Source organism: Delphinapterus leucas, chromosome 17, assembly GCF_059928025.1.
Source record: "Delphinapterus leucas isolate spDelLeu-1000000601 "Yukka" chromosome 17, BTC_Dleu_Yukka2, whole genome shotgun sequence".
NCBI classification, from domain to species: domain Eukaryota; kingdom Metazoa; phylum Chordata; class Mammalia; order Artiodactyla; family Monodontidae; genus Delphinapterus; species Delphinapterus leucas.
In genome coordinates, this window is record NC_143145.1 from 34,693,988 (window position 1) to 34,714,531 (window position 20,544).

At 43.4% G+C, this 20,544-nt stretch overlaps 1 protein-coding gene across 2 annotated transcripts in view; it reads right to left on the bottom strand.

Moving 5' to 3' along the window:
• BAALC (BAALC binder of MAP3K1 and KLF4) overlaps positions 1–20,544 on the bottom strand; it is a 149,124-nt gene that overhangs the window by 65,003 nt on the left and 63,577 nt on the right. The gene's annotated exons all lie outside the window — the stretch shown is intronic.

Here is a 20,544-nt window from a genome sequence, read left to right on the forward strand (position 1 = left end):
AGATCAAATTCAGAGGTTAGGGTCAGTGGGCGGGGAGGGGGGCGGGCAGCGGTTAGGACTTGAACATATCTTTCCGGGAGACACAATTCTATCCACTACCTCATCCGATACAAAACCGCCAGAACCATCAAATCCCTTTTCTCTACTATAACCAAGGTTTTATTTTTTTTTTAAGCAGGCTCATTGAACTCCAATTTTTAAATGGAAAGTTTTATAACTGCAATTGCAGTTAGCTCTATTCTACTCCCAAGTCCCACTAAAACAAATGTAAGGGATTTTTTTAATGGAATAAACCCACAAGGACAAAGAGAAGAGGAGAGAAAACATAATACAAAATTTTGGAAGCTGGAAAGGACATGAGCATGTGGTTACTGGCTTAGCCGTCTAAGAAAGATGAATCCTAAACAGAAGATGGGAAAGCTGAGAAGCATGAACATGGTTCATATCCTTTAATTAGAGACAGGAATTAGAGACAATGGAGACTTTTGGAAGTGGGAGAGAAGGAATTTGTGGGAAATCAGCTTAAGAAGCAGTTAGAATCCCAGGTGCTCTCCCCAACATAGTAGATCTGAATGACTGACCCTCCTCCACCCTGAAGGAGGTTGTAGTGTTATTTTCTGGTGAAAATTTCTGGACTGAGGATCACTTAGAACAATGGTGGTCAGGGCCATTAAACTGAAAATAGGGCGCATAAGACACCAGACTTCTTCCCCAACTCAAACAGGCAGATACCCTCCATGCAGGAAATTGGAAGAATCTGCCCAGTGGAATCTGATCACTCCCTCCTTTCAAAAAGGCCTAAAAATACAAACATCAAGAGTTCCTCAATGGAATGACCCAGCCAGATACTCCACAGTGAAAAGGACAGACTTCAAGCCCCAACTTTGTGCATGGAGCTTCCAAAATCTTAGTGGTCTCTCCTTATATATGAGCAAACAGCCAAGGGCTGAAAACTTCCAAATGAACAACAGGCAGAGAAACAAACAAGGGAAAAATAAACGGGAAGAAACGAAGACTGTAGGGGAAACAACCTAATTAAAATCATCACCAAAAAGCTACTGCATGTAAAAACTGAGAATGGATGCGACAAAAAAGGAACATTCAGAAAACCGAGAGGTTTTAGAAATTAAAAGTAAGGTAGGAAAAATGAAAATTCCACAGAAAAGTAGGAAGATAATGTTGAGGAAGTCTCCCAAAAAGTAGAGCAAAAAACCAAAGAGAATCTTCTAATTTCATTCTTTCACATGTAGCTGTCCAGTTTTCCCGGCACCACTTATTGAAGAGACTGTCTTTTCTCCATTGTATATTTTTACCTCCTTTGTCATAAATTAATTGACCATAAGTGCGTGGGTTTATTTCTGGGCTTCCTATCCTGTTCCATTGATCTATGCGTCTGTTTTTGTCCTCTAACACCATAAACAAAATAGACTCAAAATGGATTAAAGACCTAAATGTAAGACCGGATACTATAAAACTCCTAGAGAAAAACATAGGCAGAACATTCTTTGACATAAATAGCAGCAATATTTTTTTGGGTCCGTCTCCTAAAGTAAAGGAAATAAAAGCAAAAGTAAACAAACGGGACCTAATTAAACTTAAACGCTTTTGCACAGCAAAGGAAACCACTGACAAAAAGAAAAGACAGCCTACTAAAGGGGAGAAAATTTTTGCATATGATATGACTGAGAGGGATTACTTTCCAAAATACACAAACAGGTCATACAGCTCAATATAAAAAACACCCGGTTAAAAATGGGCAGAAGACCTGAAAGGATATTTTTCCAAAGAGGAAATGTGATGGTAAACAGGCATATGAAAAGATTCTCAGCATCATTAATCATCAGGGAAATATAAATTAAAACCACAATGAGATATCTCTTCTACACCTGTCAGAATGCCTATCATCAAAAATAACACAAATGACAAACGTTGGCAACGATCTGGGGAAAAGGAAACCACCGTACACTGTTGGTGGGAATGTCAATTGGTGCAGCCACTGTGGAAAACTGTATGGAGGTTTCTCAAAAAACTAAAAATAGACCTACCATATGACCCAGCAATTCCACTCCTGGGTATATATCTGAAAAAAACAAAAACACTAGTTCAAAAAGATACATGCACCCCAACTTTCATAGCAGCACTATTTACAATAGCTAAGACACAGAAGCAACCTAAGTGTCCATCGACAGATGAATGGATAAAGAAGCTGTGTTTTATATATATATATATATATATATATATATATATATATATATATATATACAATGGAATGCTACTCAGCCGTAAAAAAGAATGAAATTTTGCCATTTGCAGCAACAGGAATAGACTTGGAGGGCATCATTCTGAGTGAAATAAGTCAGACAGAGAAAGACAAATATTGTATGATATCACTTATATGTGGAATCTAAAAATTACAACTAGCTAGTAAATATAACAGAAAAGAAACAGACTCACAGATATAGAGAACAAACTAGTAGTTACCACTGGGGGTGGAATATCAGGTTGGGGGAATGGGAGGTACAAACTACTGGATGTAAGATAGGCTGCAAGGATGTATTGTGCAACATGGGTAATTTAGTCAATATTTTGTAATGACTGTATCCTTTAAAAATGGTATAAGAAATTTAAAAAACCCAATGGAAAAATAAAACAAAACAGAAAAACCCCAAAGAGATGTAAACTAGGAAAGAAAAGATAAGAAAAATAGAGGACCAGTCTACAAGAAAAAAATAACTTGAGAAAATGTTTCCATAACTGAAAGCTCTTAGGTTCCAGATTTTTTAAAAAGTCTTGCAGGAGGGAGGAAAGAGTATGCAGGGGGATGTGGGCAGGGTGGGGAGCGTAGGGATGGGGGAGGACGCCAAATTTCATACAAATGATCACAAATCAGAATGACATCAGATTTCTCAACAGCAACTTCGGAACCTAAGGAATGTGATTTCCATCCTAGACTTTTATATCCAGCCAAGCTATCAATTAAATAGAGAAGGCATAAAGAGATGTTTGAAATGCAAGGTCTCAAAAAACATTACCTCCCTGTAAATCAACTATACTTCAATAAAAATAAATCAATTAATTAAAAAACAAAAAGTTACCTCCCACACAGGAAGGTACTTGAAGATGTTTTGGGCCAAAATAAAAGAACCAACCAAGAAAGAAGACACAGGACCCAGGAATTCAACACAAAAGAGAGGCCAAGGGGATCCTCAGATTAATGGCGAAGGCAGATTCTGAACCAAGAGCTGTGCCACTCGCCTGGAGAGCAGCTAGCCCAGGACTGCAGCAGGTCAGAAAGCTCCAAGGGCAATTTCTTCAAAAAGAAAAAAACTGAAAGAATTCCTAATGTGCTTGAACATGTTGAAAGGAGATCTGCACAACCGGAGGACAGTTTAATGTGAATTAGTGATGAGTTCAAATTAAAAAAAAAAAAATTCTTAGTGCAGAAAAAAAAAAAAAATTCTGTGAAAGGAAAAGTAATCACAGTATATTACATGGTTCAGCTGTAAACAGTGTTAACAAAATGTACCAGTAGAAACAGTGAACACTGATCTAACCAAACTATGTACAACTATATCGGGAGTGGTGCAGGTGGGGGTGAAAGAGAGAAATCCTCACCTTCCATGTGGATAATTAACAGATCAGGCCTTAAACTGAAACATCAAGACAAGATCTGCATATTATTTAGAGACAAGTAAATACCAAGAGAATCAGCTGAAAGAGGTGAAAATAATGTCCCCTTGGGAATTGAAAAACTAGGAAGTTGTAACAGGGGGTTGTTGATTTTCATAACAAGCCTTACAGAAATGATTGACTCTGAACTATGCGCATGGATAACTGAAAAATATTTTTAAAACGTAATTGGATCAAGTTACTCTCCTGGTCATAACAATTCCAAGGCTTCTCACTGCTGTTCGGGTGACATCTCAGATCCTTATTACGGCGGACAGGGTTCTGTGTGATCCAGCCCTGCCTACTCCTCTCACTCACTGCTCTGAAGATGCTCCAACTGCGCTGCACTGGCTGGAGGCCTGACACAGGCCTTTGCACATGCTGTTCCTTTCGCTAAAAACGTTCCCATGTCAACCCAAACCTGGTGAATCCCAAGCCCTCTTCAGTTTTTGTTTTTGTTTTTTTTTAAAGGGCGTATGTGGTTTTGTTTTTAAAGAAGATGTTGGGGGTAGGCGTTTATTAATTAATTAATTTATTTTTGCTGTGTTGGGTCTTCATTTCTGCGTGAGGGCTTTCTCCAGTTGTGGCAAGCAGGGGCCACTCTTCATGGCGGTGCGCGGGCCCCTCACTATCGCGGTCTCTGTTGTTGCGGAGCACAGGCTCCAGACGCGCAGGCTCAGCGGCCATGGCCCACGGGCCCAGTTGCTCCGCGGCACGTGGGATTCTCCCAGACCAGGGCTCGAACCCGTGTCCCCTGCACTAGCAGGCAGACTCTCAACCACTGCCCCACCAGGGAAGCCCCCTCTTCAGTTTTTAACACAAACATCGATATCTCAGAGGAGTCTTAGCCGACCCTTAGATTGGGTTACATTTCTGAGTTTTATTTTCCCATAGTACCTGGCTTCTCCTGTAGCACTTACAATGCTTGTAATTCATTAGCTGTGTGAATCAGTTAATCTACCTCTTCTTCTACCTGTGTTTTCCAATACAACAGCCACTAGCTACAATGAGCTATGTAAATTTAAATTGACATTAAAGAATATAAAAAATTCAGCTGCACTAGCCCCATTCCAAATGACCCATAGCTGTCGCTAATGTATCGGACAATGCAGACATAGAACCTTCCATCATCACAGGAAGTTCTACTGGACAGAGTTGCTCTGACTGTAAACTCCACAAGGGCTCTTCATAGATCTATCCTGAGTGCTTAGGACCATGTCTTGCACTTCGTCAGGGCTCCCTAAATAACTGCTGAATAAATTAATTCATTCATTTTTTAGGGTAAAAAGTAGGGACACTTCGATGACTAGGAGGATGTCAATAATTGGTTCGCCTTAGTCTCAAGCCCTTCAGTAATGTCTATTTCTATATCATCCCAATAGCAAAACCTGCACCAAAGAAAATTAAAACTTAGGTAACAAAATAAATAAATATTTATGACATCATTTGAGGCATAATTGTGGAGTCAAGGGATTCATAGGGGCAAAAGGATTACATTTCATCCAGAACTAGATTCTCAATTTGTCTTATGAACCAACCATTCGAATTAACCTGTAAGACATGTATTTTCAAAGTCCATTTGGATGTAAGCATCCTAATGTATCTGTGACTGTAGTAAGCTAAGTCACTTTGGGCATTGTGGAGTATAAATCCACTTTAGATGCTGTATTCAGCATTACACACACAGAAAGAGATTAAATAGATATGATTTTCTCTTAAGAGGATTATTACCAGGCTTTCAAAGGTGCCCAAGCACCTCATTAATGGTTAATGTGTTTATTGGGTTTGAACAAATTCAACAAACCAGAGACACATTCAAATATATTTATCTGAATAAACCACTCTGGAGATTTTAAAACTAAAATTGGATCTTTCTGGATAACAATAAATCACTAGCTCCCTCTCCCCAACCTGCTGGCAATGGGAGAACCTGCTTGCCAAGTGTCCTGCCCATATTCCAAAACATGGAATCTGTTTTCAGGTGCTCCCCTGCGACAACATCTTCATTTCAAGCCCTGATTCAAGGAGGTCCCTGGCAACAAAGAAAGTATCCCTGAGGCCTGAAAAAAGCAGTCTGGGAAAGCAGGGCTCTCTCTTCAGTGATGAATATGTAGTTTCTACCTCCTTTTTTATCTGCCTCCCTCGCCTCTTGTTCTCTCACTCTCTGAACAAAAACAACCACGGGGTAGCCCTGAGCGTTTCAGGAGCAGAGACTGGTGGAAACAAGTGCTTCTGTAATTACAGAAGCAAGTGGATTCTAAGAACCAAGCATGACACGGAGTGGCAGAAGTTTAAATTCTGGGTCCCTAAAGGCACTTGTGAAAAGATGACCTCCTCTCCCAAGATATATCTGTGTCCTGTACCCACAATGTGTGTCGTTTCAGGGAAAAAACAATGGCGGCCCTACTCGGACAACAGTTAGATCTAGCACCTCTGAAGCTGAAATTGTATAACCTAGAGGAGGGAAGGGCACGGGGAGGAGCACAGGGGAACAAAGGCACAGCCGTCATGAACGATGGCTGGCGTTTACCGAGCACTACTGAGAGCTGAGTCTTTGACATATATTACAGCACTCGATCCTCCCCATGACATTCTGGGGGTGCGCTGTATCATTTTTCTTAAGTGGCATAAAGAAAGTAAGTGCTGTGTGGCCTCATCTGCAAAGTGGGTGTAATCTGACCTCGCAGGGTTGCTACAAACATCCAGTGAGTTTTGTTATGTGGTTAGAGCAGTATCTGGCCCAAAGTAAGTAAAATACACACGTATTTGTTATACAAAAACAAGTAGGGACTTCCCTGGCAGACCAGCGGTTAGGACTCTGTGCTTCCACTGATGGGAGCCCGGGTTCGATCCCTGGTTGGGGAACTAAGATCCCGCAAGCCGCAAAGCACGGCCAAAACAAAAAAAGTAAATCCCTATTTTACAGATCACAGATTTTAAAAATGCTTTCTAGTTTGGGTCCTGTGGCTGACAAGCTGTGGGACTTCAGGCAAGGCCCTTAAGCTCGCAGGTCTTGATTATCTCATAAAGACCTCAGGACTTGTGCTTAACGATTACGTGGATCCCTTTCAGCTCTAAGCTTTTTCTGATGAGTACAATTTTTTTTTTAACATCTTTATTGGAGTATAATTGCTTTACAATGGTGTGTTAGTTTCTTCTTTATAACAAAGTGAATCAGTTATACATATACATATGTTCCCATATCTCTTCCCTCTTGCGTCTCCCTCCCTCCCACCCTCCCTATCCCACCCCTCCAGGCGGTCACAAAGCACCGTACAATTTCTTTGTAACTTTTCCTTCACCTTACTCCCCTGTCCTCATGATCTAGTGGTCTTAACAGATGCGGAGATGGGGAGTATGGAAAGGCACGGGGACGTTTTGGGTTGTCTTGATGATGAGAACCATACTGCAATTTGGTGGCAGGGTTAATGGTTATGACTGCACGCAGCAGCCCCACCCCAAACGCCAATGGCTTCCCTATGGAAAACCCAACCAACCTCAGAATGTTGGTAGAAATCTTGATGCAATTCATAGAAAAGCAAAGGGAAGTTTTTCTGTCAAAGCAATGGAACCACATGGCCGTGCAGCCACTCAGCCATATGGCAAAGTGGCTGGCCAGCCATGCAGCTGTGCAAATTGTGGCCGGCTAGCTATGCTTCCATATACTCATGCAGCTAAACAACTGCACAGCCATGCGATTATGCAGTTACGTGGTCATGTAGCAAAGCAGTCATGAGGTCACTGCAGCACACAGTTATGTGACCGTACAACCACACAGCTAAATGCCCGTGGAGCCGTGCCCGAAACCCCACTGTGTTACAGCCAAGCAACAGCCCAACATCTTCTTCGAATGCAAGAGAGAATAACAAACTGGTGTTTGCCTATCTTGTCAATCTCAGAAAACATTAATGGAGCTCCTATTTCTCAGACAATGAGCAGGACAAAATTTCTGCCCCCAGGAAGCCCTCATTCCTGCAGAAGGACGGACCTGTGCACATGCACCCAAGGCTGACCAGAGAGCAGTGGAAATAATGATTAGAAGAAAAAGAAGAAAAATAGGGAAGTAGGGAAACAGAGATTGGTTCTACCTGGGGAGAACCTAGGGCGGTTAGGAGGTTTTGCAGAGAGCGTGGCTTTGGAGTTGGATTTGTGCGATGAGCAAATGTGAAGGTAAAATGTTCCATCTGAGCAAGCAAGACTAAAGACATAAAGAAGAAAGGAAAGGGCAGGCCTAGGAAGCAGTGAGGGTCAAGAGTGTGGAGATGGTAGGGATAGAAGGTTCAAGCCAGAGGCCCAAGGGCCTAGAAGGCCGTGCTGAAAATTTTCATCATTTGTCCAGTGGGAAACAGGGCTCATGAAACATTTGGGGGTCTGAGTGACAGGATCACATCCATGCTCCAGAAAGATCCTGGCAGGAGTGTGAGGAATGACTGAAGAAAGGAAAGGTCAGAAGTAAACGAGAGGCTCAGACCCTCCATGGGAGTAATCCCAGCCCTGCTCGCACTGCCCCGGGAACGAAGTCCACACTCCTGCCCGTCACCCACAAGGTGCTACTACATATTCCATCCCTACACATATCCTCTCCTACTATCCCCCTCTCTCAGTTCCCTCCAATCACTGTGGCCTCATTCTGTGCCTCCATCACATCAAGCTCATTCCAGCCTCAGGGGCTTTGCACTTGCTGGTGGCTGTCCAGGAGCACGCTGGCCCCTAATGTTCACAAGGCCAGCTCTGCTTTTCACTCACAGTCTAACTCACGTACCACTTCCTCAAAGAGGCCTACTCCGACCACACAATCTGTTAGCCTTCACCCTATCCCAAGCTCCATCTATTTCATTACCTTGGTTTTTTTCATGGTGCTTACAAATATCTGAAATTACTTTGGTGATTTACTTCTCTGCCCATCACCATTACACCCAACCTGAATGTAAGCTCCAAAAGCAGAGCCTTGTCTGTCTCGTTCACTGCTACAATATCTAAAACAGTGCCTCCTACCGCCCAAGTGGGTGCTGAAGAATATTCGTGGAAAGGAAGGAAGGAAGGGAGAAAAGAAGGTTGTTCACTGGCTGAGAAATCTAAAAACTTCAGCTGAGCCTGTGGTTAAGGGAGAGACAAGTATGGGGCAACGAGAGAGGAGGGGGATGCCTGCCTCACCATCAGGATGCCCCACATGCAGGAAGGTCGATGGGAGGCTGTTCAAAGGTGAGCATTAAGGAGGCCCTGAGCTAAGGCACTCGTCCTGGGGCCTGAAGACAGCTATTCATTCCAAGAGACATTTCAGACACAGTCTGTGGGATTTAGTGCCACATCAGATGTGCAGAAAAAGAGAGAGAATGATGGGAGTAAAACGAAAATAACTTTGAAGACTTGCACCCAATCAGAGGATGACTGTGGTAAACTGAGAGGGAATGTACAGTAGGAGGGGCAGGTGTGTGGAAGAAGAGGTGAACTTGGTTTTGGGAAAACTGAATTTGAGGCACCTGGTTGGCAGCAGCCAGAGGTCTTTCGAGCAGTTGGAAATGTGATGATTCCCCAGCAGTGAGCATGCTGAATGAGGAAAGGGAGCCAGGACAGGGCATGAAGAGCCACATACCCACGGGAGTGGTGTGAGGGGAAACCAGGAAAGAGGAGCCCGAAAGGGAGAATGAGGCAGAGAAGATGCAATCAGAGGTAGAAGGGAAACTCACCAGTGGCGGGGGCGGGAAAACTCAGGGAGAAGGTTGATTTCCAAAGTGGGGAGGAGGGTGTGGGCAGAGGAGATTAGCCAGACCAAGACAGCGCTGAAAGCTGCAGAGAGGCCAAGGGCAATGAGCGCTGACTCTGCATTTACAATATCGCTCTTTGGGAGAAGAGCTTCAGTGGATTCGTAGGCACAGAAATCTCCTGTAACGCCATCTACTGTGGGTGCAGGAACCTGGACCCATCTGCGTCACCCCTGTGAGACTTGGGGAAAAAGGGAACTGATGAAAATGCTAATTCGCACGAGGCTTGCTGCACCATAGTGCTCAAGTCCTTTGTTTCTGACCCAGGAGTTTCATGTCTTAACCAGCTTCCAAGACACTGTCACAGGCCAACTTGTCAGGTAAAATCTCAGACCCTTAATAGTTCTTAAAACTGCCATGCTCTTCTAAGAACCCTGCTGTTCTTTCATCAAGGGATGGTGTCTAATTCCCTCCCTTTGAATCTGGGCAGGTTTGTGACTCACTTGTAAGCAAATGAAGGCAGGAGAAATGATACCACGTGACTTCCAAGGCTAGGTCACGAGAGGTAATACAGCTTCTGCCTTTTCAGCTGGGACATGTGCTGGAGCTCGGAGTAGTTATGTAAACAGTCTGACTGCTCCGAGGTCACCATGCTGTGAGGAAGCCTAAACTAGCTCATGCAGAAAGACCATATGGAGAAGCCGTGGGACCGTACTCATAAGGAAAGATGCCCAGCCAGCCCCAGCTGCTCCACCTGAGAGCAAAAACCCAACAATTTCATTCACCAAATAACTTTAGGGACTTTTTGCTCTTCAAAATATCTCAGTCATCCTCAAAGGATGAAGATTCCCAACTACTGAATATGGTCAAAAGAAGAGGCCTAGAGATGTAAACAGATTGTATACACCTAGGAAAAAGGCAATTTGCCCATAATCATATGAAAAGACAGTGACCTCACTCACAGTGATGCACATTAAAACTAACTGACAGGGCTTCCCTGGTGGCGCAGTGGTTGAGAGTTCGCCTGCCGATGCAGGGGACACGGGTTCGTGCCCCGGTCCAGGAAGATGCCACATGCTGCGGAGCAGCTGGGCCCATGAGCCATGGCCGCTGAGCCTGCGCATCCGGAGCCTATGCTGCGTGGTGGGAGGGGCCACAGCAGTGAGAGGCCCGCATACCACAAAAATAAATAAATAAATAAGAAAAGCCCTACAAGTGAACATTTTGAATTGATAATATCAATACAAATATATCATCTCTTTAAAAAAGAAAATAACTCCTAGCTCTGTCCTCTGAAAAGGTCTATAAACAACAACCAACCCAATAGCAATGAGCACCCCAGGTGCCCAGGCTGTAGTCTCTAAATATCATATTTCAATTAAAGGAACCAGGACTCCTTAGAGAAATGGTTAATTCCAAGTCTAGCACAGGAAAAATACAACGAGTCTAGAAAAAACATCATACCAGAAAGCAAGGACTATCAAAGACTACTGGAGTTGTGTAAAAAGGAATCAAACCAAGGGCCTCACATTAGTCAAAAATGGAACAGTTTAGGCACACACAAATAATAATAAGTGCAATGAATTAAAACTTATCAAATAGAGGGGAGACCTTCAAGATGGCAGAGGAGTAAGACGTGGAGATCACCTTCCTCCCCACAAATACATCAAAAATACATCTACATGTAGAACAACTCCTACAGACCACCTACTGAACACTGGCAGAAGACCTCAGACTTCTCAAAAGGCAAGAAAATCCCGCAAGAAAATCCCCACGTACCTGGGTAGGGCAAAAGAAAAAGAAAAAACAAAGACAAAAGAATAGGGACGGGACCTGCACCTCTGGGAGGGAGCTGTAAAGGAGGTAAGGTTTCCACACACTAGGAAGCCCCTAGTGTGGAGGGGCTGGTGGAGATGGGGGATGGGAAGGGGGGAAGCTTTGGAGCCACAGAGGAGAGCGCAGCAACAGGGTTGCAGAGGGCAAAGCAGAGAGATTCCCGCACAGAGGATCGGTGCCAACCAGCACTCACCAGCCTGAGAGGCTTGTCTGCTCACCTGCCAGGGCAGGTGGGGGCTGGGAGCTGAGGCTCAGGTTTCAGAGGTCAGATCCCAGGGAGAGGAGTGGGGTTGGCTGCATGAACACAGCCTGAAGGGGACTAGTGTGCCACAGCTAGCCAGGAGGGAGTCCAGGAAAAGCTCTGGACCTGCCTAAGAGGCAAGAGACCATTGCTTCAGGGTGCTCGAGGAGAGGGGATTCCTTCCCTGTCTGCCCACAGAAGGCAGAGCACCGCCTAAACGAGCTCCAGAGATGGGCACGAGCCATGGCTATCAGCTCGGACACCAGAGATGGGCATGAAATGCTAACACTGCTGCTGCAGCCACCAAGAATCCTGTGTGCAAGCACAGGTCACTTATCCACACACTGCCCCCCCGCCCCCATGCTGGGAGCCTGTGGAGCCCACCACTGCCAGGGTCCCATGGTCCAGGGACAACTTCCCCAACAGAACACACGGCGCGCCTCAGGTTATTGCAACCGTCACCCTGGCCTCTGCTGCCGCAGGCTCGCCCCGCATTCCGTAGCCCTCCCTTCCCACAGCCTAAATGAGCCACAGGCCCCTAATCAGCGGCTCCTTTAACCCCGTCCTGTCTGAGGGAAGAACAGATGCCCTCCGGCGACCTACACGCAGAGGCGGGGCCAAAACCAAAGCTGAACCCCAGGAGCTGTGCGAACAAAGAAGAGAAAGGGAAATCTCTCCCAGCAGCCTCAGGAGCAGCGGATTAAATCCCCACAATCAACTTGCTGTACCTGCATGTGTGGAATACCTGAATAGACAACGAATCATCCCAAAATTGAGGTGGTGGACTTTGGGAGCAACTGTAGACTTGGGGTTTGCTGTCTGCGACTGACTTGTTTCTTATTTTTATGTTTATTTTAGTATAGTTTTTAGCGCTTGTTATCATTGGTGGATTTGTTTATTGGTTTAGTTGCTCTCTTTTTTTTCTTTTTCTTTTACATTTTTTATTTTAATAATTTTTAAATTTTAATTATTTTATTTTATAAATTTTTTTTTCTCCCTTTTCTTCTGAGCCATGTGACTGACAGGGTCTTGGTGCTCTGGTTGGTGTCAGGCCTGAGCCTCTGAGGTGGGACAGCTGAGCTCAGGACACTGGACCACCAGAGACCTCCCAGCCCCAGGCAACATCAATCAGCGAGAGCTCTCCCAGAGATCTCCATCTCAACACTAAGACCCAGCTTCACCCAACAGCCACCAAGCTTCAGTGCTGGAAGCTCCATGCCAAACAACTAGCAAGACATGAACACAACCCCACCTGTTAGCAGAGAGGCTGCCTAAAATCATAAGTTCACAGACACCCCAAAACACACCACCGGACGCAGCCCTATCCACTAGAAGGACAAGATCCAGCCCCACCCACCAGAACACAGGCACCAGTCCCCTCCACCAGGAAGCCTACACAAGTAGACACCAAAAACAAAGGGAACTACAAACCTGCAGCCTGTGAAAAGGAGACCCCAAACACAGTAAGTTAAGAAAAATGGGAAGACAGAGAGATATGCAGCAGATGAAGGAGCAAGGTAAAAACCCACCAGACCAAACAAATGAAGAGGAAACAGGCAGTCCACCTGAAAGAATTCAGAGTAATGATAGCAAAGATGATCCAAAATCTTGGAAACAGAATGGAGAAAATACAAGAAATGTTTAACAAGAACCTAGAAGAACTAAAGAGCAAACAAACAATGATGAACAACACGATAAATGAAATTAAAAATTCTCTAGGGGGAATCAATAGCAGAATAACTGAGGCAGAAGAATGGGTAAGTGACCTGGAAGGTAAAATAGTGGAAATAACTACTGCAGAGCAGAATAAAGAAAAAAGAATGAAAAGAATTGAGGACAGTCTCAGAGACCTCTGGGACAACATTAAACACACCAACATTCGAATTATAGGGGTCCTAGAAGAAGAAGAGAAAAAGAAAGGGTCTGAGAAAATATTTGAAGAGATTATAGTTGAAAACTTCCCTAACACGGGAAAGGAAATAGTCAATCAAGTCCAGGAAGCGCAGAGAGTCCCATACAGGATAAATCCAAGGAGAAACACATTAAGACACATATTAATCAAACTATCAAAAATTAAAAACAAAGAAAAAATATCAAAAGCAGCAAGGGAAAAGCAACAAATAACATACAAGGGAATCCCCAAAGGGTTAACAGCTGATCTTCCACCAGAAACTCTACAAGCCAGAAGGGAGTGGCACGACATATTTAAAGTGATGAAAGGGAAGAACCTACAACCAAGATTACTCTACCCAGTAAGGATCTCATTCAGATTCAATGGAGAAATTAAAACCTTTACAGACAAGGAAAAGTGAGAATTCAGCACCACCAAACCAGCTTTACAACAAATGCTAAAGGAATTTCTCTAGGCAGGAAACACAAGAGAAGGAAAGAACCTACAAAAACAAATCCAAAACAATTAAGAAAATGGTAATAGGAAGATATATACAGATAATTACCTTAAATGTAAATGGATTAAATGCTCCAACCAAAAGACATAGACTGGCTGAATGGATACAAAAAGAAGACCCATATGTATGCTGTCTACAAGAGACCCACTTCAGACCTAGGGACACATACAGACTGAAAGTGAGGGGATGGAAAAAGATATTCTATGCAAATGGAAATCAAAAGAAAGCTACAGTAGCAATACTCATATCAGACAAAATAGGCTTTAAAAAAAAGACTGTTACAAGAGACAAAGAAGGACACTACATAATGTTCAAGGGATCAATCCAAGAAGAAGATGTAACACTTGTAAATATTTATGCACCCAACATAGGAGCACCTCAAAACATAAGGCAAATGCTAACATCCATGAAAGGGGAAATCGACAGTAGCACAATAATAGTAGGGGACTTTAACACCCCACTTTCACCAATGGACAGATCATCCAAAATGAAAATAAATAAGGAAACAAAAGCTTTAAATGATACATTAAACAAGACGGACTAATTGATATTTATAGGCCATCCCATCCAAACACAACAGAATACACCTTCTTCTCAAGTGCTCATGGAACATTCTCCAGGACAGATCATATCTTGGGTCACAAATCAAGCCCTGGTAAATTTAAGAAACTTTAAATCATATCAGGTATCTTTTCCGACCACAATGCTATGAGACTAGATATCAATTACAGGAAAAAATCTCTAAAAAATACAAACACATGGAGGCTAAACAACACACTATTAAATAACCAAGAGATCACTGAAGAAATCAAAGAGGAAGTCAAAATATACCTAGAGACAAATGACAATGAAAACACAATGGCCCAAAACCTATGGGACACAGCAAAAGCAGTTCTAAGAGGGAAGTTTATAGCAATACAATCCTACCTCAAGAAACATCTCAAATAAACAACCTAACTTTACACCTAAAGCAATTAGAGAAGGAAGAACAAAAAAAAAATACACCGAAGTTAGCAGAAGGAAAGAAATCATAAAGATCAGATCAGAAATAACTGAAAAAGAAATGAAGAAAACAATAGCAAAGATCAATAAAACTAAAAGCTGGTTCTTTGAGAAGGTAAAAAACTGATAAACCACTAGCCAGACTCATCAAGAAAAAAAGGGAGAAGACTCAAATCAACAGAATTAGAAATGAAAAAGGAGAAGTAACAAGTGACACTGTAGAAATACAAGGAATCATGAGGGATTACTACAAGCAACTATATGCCAATAAAATGGGCGACCTGGAAGAAATGGACAAATTCTTAGAAAAGCACAACCTTCCAAGACTGAACCAGGAAGAAATAGAAAATATAAACAGACCAATTACAAGCACTAAAATTGAAACTGTGATTAAAAATCTTCCAACAGGGCTTCCCTGGTGGCACAGTGGTTGAGAGTCCACCTGCCAATGCAGGGGACATGGGTTTGTGCCCCGGTCCGGGAAGATCCCACATGCCGCAGAGTGGCTAGGCCCGTGAGCCATGGCCACTGAGCCTGCGCATCCAGAGCCTGTGCTCCGCAACGAGAGAGACCGCAACAGTGAGAGGCCCGCGTACCACAAAAAAAAAAAAAAAAAAAAAAAATCTTCCAACAAAAAAAGCCCAGGACCAGGTGGCTTCACAGGCAAATTCTATGAAACATTTAGAGAAGAGCTAACACCTAGCCTTCTCAAACTCTTCCAAAATATAGCAGAGGGGGAACACTCCCAAACTTATTCTACGAGACCACCATCACTCTGATACCAAAACCAGACAAAGCTGTCACAAAGAGAGAAAACTACAGGCCAATATCACTGATGAACATAGATGCAAAAATCCTCAACAAAATACTAGCAAACAGGGCTTCCCTGGTGGCACAGTGGTTGAGAGCCCGCCTGCCGATGCAGGGGACACGGGTTCGTGCCCCGGTCTGGGAAGATCCCACATGCCGCGGAGCGGCTGGGCTCATAAGCCATGGCTGCTGAGCCTGAGCGCCCAGAGCCTGTGCTCCACAATGGGAGAGGCCACAACAGTGAGAGGCCCGCGTACCGCAAAAAAAAAAAAAAAAAAAATTACGAGCAAACAGAATCCAACAGCACATTAAAAGGATCATACACCATGATAAAGTAGGATTTATCCCAGGAATGCAAGGATTCTTCAATGTATGCAAATCAATCAACGTGATATACCATATTAACAAATTGAAGGAGAAAAACCATATGATCACCTCAATAGATGCGGAGAAAGCTTTTGACAAAATTCAACACCAATTTATGATAAAAACCCTGCAGAAAGTAGGCATAGAGGGAACTTTCCTCAACATAATAAAGGCCATATATGACAAACCCACAGCCAACATTCCTCAATGATGAAAAACTGAAACCATTTCCACTAAGATCAGGAACAAGACAAGGTTGCCCACTCTCACCACTCTTATTCAACATAGTTTTGGAAGTTTTAGCCACAGCAATCAGAGAAGAAAAAGAAATAAAAGGAGTCCAAATTGGAAATGAGGTAAAGCTGTCACTGTTTGCAGATGACATGATACTATACATAGAGAATCCTAAAGATGCTACCAGAAAACTACTAGAGCTAATCAATGAATTTGGTAGAGTAGCAGGATACAAAATTAATACACAGAAATCTCTTGTATTCCTATACACTAATGATGAAACTTCTGAAAGTGAAATTAAGAAAACACTCCCATTTACCACTGCAGCAAAAAGAATAAAATATCTAGGAATAAACCTACCTAAGGAGACAAAAGACCTGTATGCAGAAAATTATAAGACACTGATGAAAGAAATTAAAGATGATACAAATAGATGGAGAGATATACCATGTTCTCGGATTGGAAGAATCAACATTGTGAAAATGACTCTACTACCCAAAGCAATCTACAGATTCAATGCAATCCCTATCAAACTACCACTGGCATTTTTCACAGAACTAGAACAAAAAATTTCACAATTTGTATGGTAACATAAAAGACCCTGAAGAGCCAAAGCAATCTTGAGAACGAAAAACGGAGCTGGAGGAATCAGGCTCCCTGACTTCAGACTATACTACAAAGCTACAGTAATCAAGACAGTATGGTATTGGCACAAACACAGAAAGATAGATCAATGGAACAGGATAGAAAGCCCAGGGATAAACCCATGCACATATGGTCACCTTATCTTTGATAAAGGAGGCAAGAACATACAGTGGAGAAAAGACAGCCTCTTCAATAAGTGGTGCTGGGAAAACTGGACAGCTACATGTAAAAGAATGAAATTAGAACACTCCCTAACATCATACACAAAAATAAACTCAAAATGGATTAAAGACCTAAATGTAAGGCCAGACACCATCAAACTCTTAGAGGAAAACATAGGCAGAACACTCTATGACATAAATCACAGCAAGATCCTTTTTGACCCACCTCCTAGAGAAATGGAAATCAAAACAAAAATAAACAAATAGGACCTAATGAAACTTAAAAGCTTTTGCACAACAAAGGAAACCATAAACAAGACGAAAAGACAACCCTCAGAATGGGAGAAAGTATTTGCAAATGAAGCAACTGACAAAGGATTAATCTCCAAAACATACAAGCAACTCATGCAGCTCAATATCAAAAAAACAAACAGCCACTCATTTATGTATCTCTTCCTATGGCTGCTTTGGTGCTAAAAACAGCAAAGTTGAGTAGTTGCAACAGAGGTCAGTGGCCCACGTAGCCTGAAATATTTACCATCCGGGCCTTGAGAGCTTGTTAGAAATGCAGAATCTTGGCTCCACCACAGACAGAGGGAATGCCTCTCAGTGTTGACCTAAAGAAGCTGTTAAAGATGCAGGAGTTCCGGCCCCACCCATCTACCATATTTGAAGCCCCAGGTTTGGGGTGCAGGCTTTATTTTAGGTTCCCCAAGAGAACCTGATGTGCAGCTCTTGGGCAAGGTACCTCACCTCCCTGACTTCCCCCAATCTGTAAAATGGGGGTAACGAATTAGATACTGAATACGCAAGTCCTGGCACATGCTGGGCACTCAGTTAACAGAAGCCACGCTCACGAGGCAGTGGCTATGTTCCTTAGTGTTGGCACACACATCACTTATCTCCCCAGCAAGCAAATCTGAACCTGACTGCTAAGAAGACAGTCCTTGAAAAGTGACTCTCGGACGTAACAATTTATGGACGCCTCGTTGTCAAACACAACTGTTGTTTATGGAGGTGTTTAAACCTGAATCGTCCCTCCTGTGAAGGGCGCTGGCCATCACCACTTCCCTTGTAACTGCTGCTGTGCTGTGCCCTGTTGTTATGGCGACCAGTTTCCCAAACAGCCCTGCTATTTTCTACAAATCCTTTTGGTTTCCCCGTGCCCTAAAGTCCACCAGACCTGGAGACAATAGCAGGGTGATTTTTTTTAAACTTTCATAGGAAATACTGTCAACTCTTTAAATTAGACAATTGGCTGTCTGCTGCTTCTCCAGCAGAAGCCCCCAGCCCGGGCATCAGAGCGACCCTGCACAGTGAACCTGCACAAATGCTCCCACTAATTGGAAACAGGTACCACAGAGGATCAGCTGGCACATCAGTTTCTGGCTGGCATTAACTTTGCAAGAAAATGAAGCGGAAAACAAGGAAACGTTCACCACGCGTCGCATGTACACAGCACAGAGTCTGATGTCAAAAGACCATTTAAAAAGATTTCAGTTTGGGCTATTACTGCAGTATTTCTGAGATTAGTTCAATATTGGCACATGTAACTTTTTCAGCAAATATTCACCTTTATGAATTCACTTGACACATGGGAAAGCTAAAAACACACAATTATTATTATTATATATTATTATTACAGCAAAACCTTAATACTAGTAATTATGTTGTCTTGGTTTCTGGCAGACCTACGCCTCTCCCCTCTCTACTTCCTTTTCTCCTTTCCCCTGACTCCTGCTACTCTTCTCTCCTCTGACATGGTCTTCGGATGAAAGGTACATGCACCTGCCTGCAGCCTACCCAATATCTGTTCTCCCCGTTTTTTCTTTGCAAAAGGACCCATTACTTTTAGGGGGTCATGAGCGCAGCTAAAAGTCTTGATTTCCTAGGCTCTTGAGGCCTGTGATAGCCATGTGACACGGTTCTGGCCAGTGTGACATGCAAGCAAAGTTTACTGGATTCTGGGAAAGCTATTGTTTTACAGATTAAAAAGAAAACTTAGGTGGAATGCTTGTTTCTACCTTTCCCCCTTCTTCCTATCTAAAATAAGATGCCACAGCAACTTGCAACTATGAGGATGAAATCCACACAACAAGGATGGCAAAACAATAAGCTCAAAGAGCCTGGGTCCTTGATAGCGGCCTTGAGCAGCGTGGCTACCAATCTCCAGACTTTTTGTTAAGTGCAGAAAAAATACGGAACCACCTGTGATGGCCTCATCTATTGTTACAACAAGGAGCAACCTCATCAGTGGGCCTAGAATCCAAACAGGCAGATCTGAGGACAGAGGATGGCTAAAGATGTTTTAAAATGCTGAGGTGGCAAGAAGGATATACAATAGGTGATTGGAGGAAAAGATGGGAGAATTCACAGAAAGTCTTCCATTTTTTTAGCATTCAGAGGGCAAGAACAGAATAATATCGGGAGTATTACATGGGGACTAAGACAGCACATTAATAAGGAACTAACAGAACTGCCGAGAACTGGTAAGGACACTGAGGTTCTAGGCATGAATCACTACTGGATGCAATGGCCAACACTCACGACTTTCAACAGCAATGCCAAGCAATTCAGAAACAGAGGAGGGGTGGCCCCGGGTTCGCAATTGGCGAGACTGAAGAGGCGGGGGATCCTGGGTGCCAGGATGGGCAGCACTGAAACACTATGCCCTTATTCTGCTTTATTACCTTTAAGGAAGAGGAACCAGTGAAGAAGATAATGGAAAAGAAATACCACAATGCTGGTCTTAGTAAATGTGAGATATAAGCAGCCATGTCGAAGGAACATCATCAGCGACAGCAACAGTGGGGATCCAGGGGAGGATCTGCAGGAAGAGCTCGCGCAAGAGGTGGGGACCAGCACAGTGGTTATGGGAAAGTATCCAGGTGAGGTGGTCATCAAAATAGCTGCAAACCATACTAAATTGTTCCATTTGCAACTTAGCCCCAACAGGTGGTGAAGCAGTATTTTCCAAATTGAAGATTCACTTAAAGGTGGCCCCTGCCACCTGCTGATAGCAGTTCAAACTAAATTTTTTGTATCAAGTCCCCGAACTGGAAGTATGATGTTGGGTCCCTCTGGAGTTTAATTCTGAGTTCTCATTGAAATAAATTTGCTTTCATTGCTTTATTTCTTAATTGCTATGCTTCAGAATCAATTTGTGTTTTATGCCCCGCCCTCCCCAGTATTGTAGAGCAAGTCTTGTGTTAAAAGCCCAGGGTGACCGTGTCATGATATAGTAGGGTCTTACTGGTTTTTTAATAAATCCTTTTGTATAAAAAGAAGAAAGAGGGCTTCCCTGGTGGCGCAGTGGTTGAGAGTCTGCCTGCTGGTGCAGGGGACGTGGGTTCGTGCCCCGGTCCGGGAAGATCCCATGTGCCGCGGAGCGGCTGGGCCTGTGAGCCATGGCCGCTGAGCCTGCACGTCCGGAGCCTGTGCTCCTCAACAGGAGAGGCCACAACAGTGAG